This window comes from Pan paniscus, chromosome 10 (assembly GCF_029289425.2).
Source record: "Pan paniscus chromosome 10, NHGRI_mPanPan1-v2.0_pri, whole genome shotgun sequence".
In the NCBI taxonomy this organism is placed as follows: domain Eukaryota; kingdom Metazoa; phylum Chordata; class Mammalia; order Primates; family Hominidae; genus Pan; species Pan paniscus.
In genome coordinates, this window is record NC_073259.2 from 100564918 (window position 1) to 100574314 (window position 9397).

A 9397-nucleotide genomic window follows, 5' to 3' on the forward strand; every position below is an offset into this window, starting at 1 on the left:
GGTCATATGTATATGCATTGATGAAACCCATATGAGAATGGTTGCCTTGGTTTTCTTACTGATTTGAAAGGGAAACTTTCTAACAGGAAGAAGAAAAGGAGGCTTTTGAATAAGACTTGAAGGTTGCTTAATGCTGATGGTGTCTCTTACAAGCTAGAAATACAGAACAAATTCCACAACCTCCCTGAATCCCAGTTCCTTCACCAGGAAGATGAGGATATGAATACATCTCACAATGTCATAGGAATAACTGAGATATCATTTGCAAAGGGCCTGGCACTCAAGGCAGACACAATACATTTTACTTTTATCTAGTAAAAGAGTTGAGATTTAAAGCCAGATCTACCTGACTTCAGGCCCACACACATAACCCTGTGCTCTGCAGCCTCTTCAGGAGGAATTCCATTTATGCGTAGGCCATGCCCATGTATGGAAACAAACACAGCCACAGATGTCTAGGTCTATTAGCCACAACAAAATAAACCCTGAAAACTAAGCTACCTCTCTGTGAATATACCAGCTTCCCTTCATGCACAGCATCATGTACGGATCTGAAATCCGTACATGTCTAGCCAGCCTGGCCAACACAGTGAAATCCTGTCTCTACTAAAAATACAAAAAAAAAAAAAAAAAAAAAAAATAGCCAGGCATACTGGTGGGCACCTATAATCCCAGCTGCTCAGGAGGCTGAGGCAGGAGAATCGCCTGAACCTGGGAGGCGGAGGTTGCAGTGAGCCGAGATCACACCATTGCACTCTAGCCGGGGTGACACAGTGAGACTCTGTCTCAAAAAAAAAAAAAAGAAATGTCTAAACTCTATCCAGTAAGTGCAAATTCTAAGGTAGTGGCTATCTTTAAGGAGGGGAGGCCAGAGATGGGGTGGAAGGACAGAGGAAGAATATGAAAAGAAATGCAAGTCATTGAAACTATTATGGTACTTAGGTTGGGTGGTGGTTTCACAGGTGATCATTATATTATCATACTTCATAATGTACATGTATTTTAGTGTCATGTTTACTATGCATCAATTTTATACAAAATATTAAACAAAGCCAAAAAAAAGAATCCTCTGGCCCAGTTTAAAAGACCATGAGTATTTAATTAACAATTCCTGACCAGGCACAGTGGCTCACACCTGTGATCTCAGCACTTTGGGAGACCGAGGTGGGTAGATCACGAGATCAGGAGTTCAAGACCAGCCTGGCCAAGATGGTGAAACCCCATCTCTACTGAAAGTACAAAAATTAGCCAGGTGTCGTGGTGGGTGACTGTAATCCCAGCTACTCAGGAGGCTGAGGCGGAGAATTGCCTGAACCTGAGAGAGAGAGGTTGCAGTGAGCCGAGATCATATCACTGCACTCCATCCTGGGCGACAGAGCAAGACTCCATCTCAAAACAAACAAACAAAAATTCCTATTCCCTCTACCCTGTATTCACTGTTCACTGTACTCTACCCTACAGTGAAAAAAAGGTACCTAAGCCAGGACATGCCCCTGAATCTTTTATCCTGATAATCATATTTTCCTAGGCACAAGGCCTGAGAGTTAACAAACCTGATTTTTTGATAGTATTTGTCCTGGAAAATAAAACAAAATGTCTTTCTTTAAGGGATAGTCTTCCTTTTGTCAAAGTGTCAAGGGGGAAAAAAGGGGAAATTTTAAAAGCAGCCTATTTCATTGTCACCACTTCATAAACACTGCACTAAAGGGCAAGAGCCACGCTTTACTCCTCTTGCAAAATCGCAAAGCACCCGGTACAAGGACCTGCACTTAGTAGGCGGACAACTGACATTTGTTAATCAATGTATGAATGATGAGCCAAGTCTCATAGCTTCCATGGAGAATCTTAAATGTCACTCCTTTTGAAATGCGACCATGCTTCTCAACCTACTAAAAATTTCATAATGAACCACCCACAGACACAGTCTTGTGTGAATATCTCCTGTGTTCCCCAAATCCTTTGTGACCTATGGACACAATTGCTAAACGTGAGTCATGCTTCTATCACTCCCACACAATGGGTATTTTTAATGCTACAGCATTTCCTGAAGTCAAGCGCTCAGGAAATGGTTTTTGCAATAATGACCTCAGCCTCCCCATATTCCCCCCACCCCCACCACAGAATCCAAGAATAACTGAACAGGTGTCCAAATACCCAGAATTACCCAAGAAACCTCACAACCTGTCTTCTGTTTTCTATCAAAGTCATGAGGTTAACCTCTTGTCCTTTGGAGTTCGAAGGAATGTGTGCAAGAACTGAACACAACCATATCTGTCCTTTATTTATATTGAGACACAGTTTATTTCCAAGGCTGTCAATGGTCTCCAGACCCCAGAACTAAATCTGTATACCATCATGGCTAAAAGTATGAGTTCTGGAATTCAAAAGCCTTAGAGACTGAATTCTGAATCTGCCACTAAGTATGTGGCTTCAGCCAAGTCATTTAGCCTTTCAGAGCCTCAATATTCTCACCTGTAAAGTGGAAATAATGGAAGAAACTATTTCTTGGAATGTGTGAAAATCACTCACGTAAACTGCTGATCTCCAGGCCCGATACACAGCAAAATGCCTAGTACTTGCTAATAGTTATTGCGTCAAGTTTCCCCAGATTGAAACTTAAGTCTGGTCAGTTTCTCCTGGACAGCAGTCATTTTGACAGCTTAGGATCTTTAGGTGCCCACATACCTTCAGAACCTCAACCCATTCTTGGGAGCACTGTCTGACCACCCTCTGAGGACCAGAAGCAGGAAGAGAGATCAGATGGTGAGAGGATAAGGACTGTTGATACCCAAGGGAGGTTGTAAAACCACTTGGGCACACCCAGGTTCAAAACAAAGAAGCCATCACACGAGGGTGAGAGAAGAGGTATTTACTCAGTGAGGCCCCTTCCAACCCTCATGGTAAAAGTCTACACTTGTTTAGAAAAGAGTATGTCTGTTTTATGATTTTATTTTTTAAAAAGGGAAACTCAACAACAAAAATGATGATGAAAATGACAATCTGACTATGGAAAACAGGCTCCTGCTATTCTCATCAGACCATCTGACAAACTTCCCAAGGGAGTTTCCGAGGCCTCCCAAACAGTAACAGCAGAGCAGCCACTCAAGAGGATGCCCCGGGGAGCCGCCAAACTGCAATTGCCCTGGAAATCAGATTCGAACAGCTCAGACATGAGGGCAAAGGGCGGGATGCATGCATCCCTAAGCACCAGCCCTTCAGCCCAGCAGAGGGGCACAGACAAAGCTGCCCCGGAAGAATTGCTTGGGAGGTGCAGATACAAAGAATACGATCCTGCTGGCAGCGCTGGGAAACACAGCAGCAGTCGGCACACGCTGGCCCTGGCAGTCAGCAACCGCCTGGCTCAGGCTGAGCAAAACCTTTCTGTGAATATGGCGTGAAAGCAGATCTCTCAGAGGCTCATGCTCCCTGAAGGTGAAAGATCAACAACAAAAAAGGCATTAACCCCTCTCCTAAATGATATTTCATGGCCATCAAAGTCCCATCAAAGGAGCAGCTCGTGTTCATAAGCCTGGGGGAGATGCTCCCAGCAATTTAGACACATTGGCAGCCCCAGGGAGGAGGACATAGCCTATGGGGCCTCTCTATGTGTGAAGGGCAGCAGTTTGCATAACAAATGTTCCATGCATAATCTTGGAACATTGGCATAATTCTTTCTGGACCCAGTAATGATAATTACTCTCTGTCCTAATTAAGGAGAAAATAAAGAAGCTAATACTTTTATAAATCAACAAGTAGGATTAGTCTGATGTACAAAGTGACCTTGAGTTTGCTTCAGGAGACTTCCTCCTCTGTGTGACCACAAGTATATCACATCGGCCACCTGGGCTTTTGTTTCCTTATCCATAAATCCTTTCTTTAAGGGGACATCTTATGGGTTCCTTTGAATGCTCCTATCCTAATTTATTCTTCTTTTCCTTTAAAAATGTTTGGTAAAGGCTTAGCATGCATGCAGTAAAATACACAGCGTGATGTGTAGTACTCTTACTTAGAATTTTATGCCTTTCAAAGGGCGAAAGATGGTGGTCAGGTGATATTGATTCTCTCCTTGTATAGCTTCAAAGATCGTGTTATAGATGAGAAACTAGATATTCAAAGGCACAGAGAACATGTCATCCATATCACTCAGATTAGAACTTCCAATTGCTCACTCATGATATGTAGTCTGGTGAGCCAGGCCTCAGAGTGTCCTACTGTGGGCTCATGGAGCAGTTCTTCAGGATGTGGACAACATTGCTTGGACCAGGGACAGGAGAGAAAAAAAGTGATAGGCTGAGAAGAAATTTTTATGTGACATGCAAATACTTAGAAAAGATGAATGCTAATACATCGGGAAATTTATAATTTCTTTTGACATTCAGGATTTGCCATAATTTAATAGTTCTTACCTATTGGATGCTTACTATGTGCCAAGCATTGCACGTTAACATGGATTATCCTGTTTAATCTTCAAAATAACCTATGAGGTGGACAATTTTATTACCCCATTTTACAGAAGAGGAACAAGAGTTTCAGGGAAATTAAGCTAATTTTCCCAAGTTACTGATAGAATGTGGCAGAGCTAGGTCTTGAACCCAAGCCCACAAAATTGACCGTGCCATTATTCAGTTTCTCACAAGCACTTCCACCTTACTCTGCAATGAAGGCACCACCATGCCCCAGGAAAAGGCACTACCCCAGCCGGATGGTACACTTCATCCCCACTTCTGCTGTTCAGGCTTGAACTTGGCATGGTCTTCACCTTTCATTCTGCCATCCAAATCCATCCCTCAAGACCTAAGTCGAATACTATCTTCTCCTCGCCATTGCCTTCTACCCTGAAAGTTCTGTACTCTGAATCAGTTTAAAAGGTGTTATCTGTTCCATCCATCTGGGGTCTTCAACATTTCCTTAAATATGTACATTATCCATTCCTTCAATAACATACATATTCATTGTGCTTTCTCCTCAAATAATTGCCAGATACTAGAAGTCAGAAACCATGTTGTCTATTTCTTTTGTATCTCTGAAAGAATCATAGTACAAAATTTATAAATGAAATCATGTAGCTCTGTGCTATATGAAAATTATATCATATGACATTACAGCCACCCTGTATTTGTTGACTAAATTGTCCTTTCTGTTTAATTCCCAAGCATTTGAGCCACTCTGCCCCAGATTGAATTGCCTTGCCTTTTTTTTTTTTTTTTTTTTTAAGACGGAGTCTCACTCTGTCACCCAGGCTAGTGTGCTCACTGCAACCCCTGCCTCCGGGTTCAAGTGATTCTCCTGAGACTTAGTCTCCCAAGTAACTGGGACTATAGGCAAGTGCCACCACACCCGGCTAATTTTTTGTATTTTTAGTAGAGATGGGGTTTCACCATGTTAGCCAGGATGGTCTTGATCTCCTGACCTTGTGATCTGCCCACCTCAGCCTCCCAAAGTGCTGGGATTACAGGCATGAGCCACTGCGCTCGGCCTGAATTGCTATTTATTCATTTATTTTGAGATGGAGTCTCGCTCTGTTGCCCAGGCTGGAGTGCAGTGGTGCAATCTCGGCTCACTGCAAGCTCCGCCTCCCAGGTTCACACCATTCTCCTGCCTCAGCCTCCCCGGTAGCTGGGACTACAGGCGCCCGCCACCATGCCCGGCTAATTCCGCCAACATGCCCGGCTAATTTTTGTATTTTTAGTAGAGACAGGGTTTCACGGTGTTAGCCAGGATGGTCTCCATCTCCTGACCTTGTGATCCTCCGGCCTCAGCCTCCCAAAGTGCTGGGATTACAGGAGTTAGCCACTGCGCCCAGCCCTGAATTGCCCTTTAAAAGCTTTTTTTCCCTTGTAAGATCATAATATTCCACCTTCCACTATATCCAGACTGAGACAATAGCAACTGTGTGTGTTTATATGTGAATATGGAAGATATGTGTGTGTGTGTGTGTGTGTGTGTGTGTGAGAGAGAGAGAGAGAGAGAGACAGAGACAGAGACACAGAGAGAAATGTGTGTTCTGATAAAGAAAGGTACATTAGATAATAGCCCATTGCACCTTGCATTAAGCAAGCCTGTCTGAGAAATGAGCAACTTTCTCAGGCCACTGCTCAACCTAGAGTGTTGACAACCTTGGGAGAGAAGACTTTAATTGCAGTCATTCCCTTATTCCCTCTGGATTGCTTGTTTATAGTCTGAAATTGCTGAACGAGTTCTGCAGGTTTTTCTTGTCCATTTGCTGAGCTTGAAGCAAGAAGGGAGAGACCCAGGTTCACTGAATTGTAAACAGTACTTCTCAAGGTCAAACTGGAGAGACTGCACAGAAGAGGGGGTTGGGGGGCAGGTTTCTGAATGTGACAGACAAGAGTAACATATTGCATATATACTTTGCCACAAGCCTGCACAGAAGAAAATCGAAAAGAAAATAATATTGCAAAGAATCCTGTTCAAACTCGATTTCTTACAGTGTTTTTTTTGGCCAAACTTGAAGGTCAACTTTTTAAAAGTAATTAGACATCTAATCTGTGCTTTATCCCACTGCCACAATCTCCAAACTTTTTCTGTCATTATATAAACATTATTTGAAGTTATAAAGAACACAAGCAAGTGGGCTAGATATTATCAAAAGATACTTCCAGAAATCACCGGAAATGACCGGAAGCCCAGTCAGCCCTGTTGTCTTGAAATAAACACATGAAACTGAGCTCCACATGCTCAGGCTGCAGTATATTCAGCACGCTAACAGGTACAGGCACTGCTTTGCCCCAGACTGGTGGGAATGTGGCACTGAAGAAAGCCCAGGCTCTACTATGGAAGAGCTTACAATCTGGAGAGAGTGGAAACGTACACAGCATATCATAGCACCATAAAGCCAGGGAAACACAAAAGGTAGAGATGAGAAGACCCTCCTTTTAATGGTTTAATTTTTAAGAACACTATTCACCAATTGTAGATTTAGGAGAGGTTTTTTTTTTTATGTGTTTTAAGTCGAAATACCTGAACTTCAAGCCCAGTTTGCCCTTTCCTACCCTTGAGATCTGAGTCAAATCACATCGCCCAGTGGACGGCAGTTTCCTCATGGATGAGATCAGAGTGTTGGTGTAGACCATGGGTTAGCAAGTAACAACAGCTAGGGGTAAAAATCCAGCTCACAACCGGTTTTGTAAATAAGATTGCTGGAACACACCACGCCCATTCATTTACATATTGTCTATGGCTGCTCTTACTCTACAGCCACTGGGTAGTTATGACATATGGTCCACAAAGCCTAAAATATTTACTATCTAGCCCTTTCCAGGGTTCCTGACTCCTGGTGTAGCCAGTCTCTAAGGTCTCTTCCAGGGGCTTGCAAGGTGTTATGTAGACACATAACAGCACTTCGAAAATTTGAAATAATCACACAAACGGAAGAAATGGTCAAAAAGCACCTGCTGGGTCCCAGAAGACAGCAGCTCCCTTTGCTTTATGTCATCAACAGCAAACAGCTGCTCCAAGGGGTCGCAACTCGACTCATATTAGAATCACCTGGGGAGAATTTTATTTGTCGTAACAAGGTTTGAGGGAGGCACATTTCAAACATTAGCATGAAAACCCAATCATCATGCTTTGGAGAATTTTTTTTTTTAATGTCAATGCCCAGGACCCAATGTCTACAGTTTCTGATTTAATTGCTGTGGAGTGGAGACCTGGTATCAGCTGTTTTTAAATGCTGTCCAGAGGCTGGGCATGATGGCTCACACCTGTAATCCCAGCACTTTAGGAGGCCAAGGTGGGTGGATCACTTGAGGCCAGGAGTTCAAGACCAGCCTGGTCAACATGGTGAAACCCCATCTCTATCAAAAATACAAAAACAATTAGCCAGGCATGGTGGCAGATGCCTGTAGACCCAGCTACTCAGGAGGCTGAGGCAGGAGAATCACTTGAACCCGGGAGGCGGATGTTGCAGTGAGCTGAGATCTGCACTCCAGCCTGGGCAACAGAGTGGGACTATGCCTCAAAAAAAAAAAAAAAAAAAAATTAGCCAGCGGTGGTGGCACATGCCTGCAGTCCCAGCTACTCAGGAGACTGAGGCAGGAGAATTGCTTGAACCTGGGAGGCAGAGGTTGCAGTGAGCCAAGATCACACCACTGCACTCCAGCCTAGGTGATAAAGTGAGACTCTGTCTCAGGAAAAAAAAAAAAACTGTCCAAAGAATTCTACCTTGCATTCAGGGTTAATTTAACAAAAGCTTACACGTAATACCAAGATATGGAATCAACCTAAGTGTCCATCAGCAGATGAATGGATAAAGAAATATGATCAAAATGCACAATGGAATATTATTCAGCCTTTAAAAATAAGAAAATCCTGTCACTTACAACAACATGGATGAGCCTGAAGGACATTACGTTAAGTGAAATAAGCTAGGCACAAAAAGACAAATACCGTATGTTCTCACTTATATGTAGAATCTAAAAAAGTTGAGCTCATAGAAGTAGAGAGTAAAATGTTGATTACCAAAGGCTCGGGAAAGTGGGGATGGGGTTGAGGAAATGTTGGTCAAAAGATACAAATTTTTATCTAGACAGAAAGAGTAAGTTCAAGATATCTATTTTATGTCATGGTAACTATATTTAATAATAGTATATTGTACACTTGAAAATTGCAAAAAAATAAAAAATATTAAAAAAATATGTGAAGCAAAAGCTATTTAAAAAATAAGGAAATTGAACAAAACTATAATATTAGAAGGGTATTTAAGTACAACTCTTATGACCTTGGATAGTTCAAGCTGACCAGGGAGATGAAATAAAGATACAAATAAATACATTTTCAAAAAATACCACTGAACCTTTTTAAAAAAAACATATCGATGCCTGTATTTCTTTCCAGGTATATTACACCAGAATATCTGGGATTGTGGCCCCCAAACCTGTATATTTAATGAGTTCTCAAGATAGATAATTCTTATGCAGACAACTCTGCAACAGCCTGCATTGCGTAGCCAGGTACGTGAATCATGCTCAAGGCCAACTATGATGCAGGAATTCAGAATCCAATAGAGAAGTGTTAAGGTCCATTTCATACTTCTTTATCTTTGACTCTCAAAGGTGTAACGCAACACCTGGAACTTAGCAGATATTTGGTAAATGTTTAATAAAGAAAACTTAATTTAACCTGACCATTGAGTGTTTCAGTGGAGAGAGACACACACAGGAGGTTTATGCTTAATCTTGAAAGAGATAAGGCTAAGACTCATGTTCTATACACTTAATTAAATAGCCATCAACTGCAACCTTCCTCCACCTATCTACACTCAAACGTTAACTACAAAACCTGATCAAAAAATCATTATTTTAAAATCACCAACCCACGGAAGCTCCTTTAGTTAGACTGAAGTTCACGTGATTGCTTACACCTTTCTTCTGGGAAT

The 9397-nt window shown here is 42.2% G+C and overlaps 1 pseudogene; it reads right to left on the reverse strand.

Moving 5' to 3' along the window:
• Window positions 1-7503: 7503 nt before the first annotated feature.
• LOC112436838 (small nucleolar RNA U13) lies at window positions 7504-7599 on the reverse strand (annotated as a pseudogene).
• Window positions 7600-9397: the final 1798 nt, after the last annotated feature.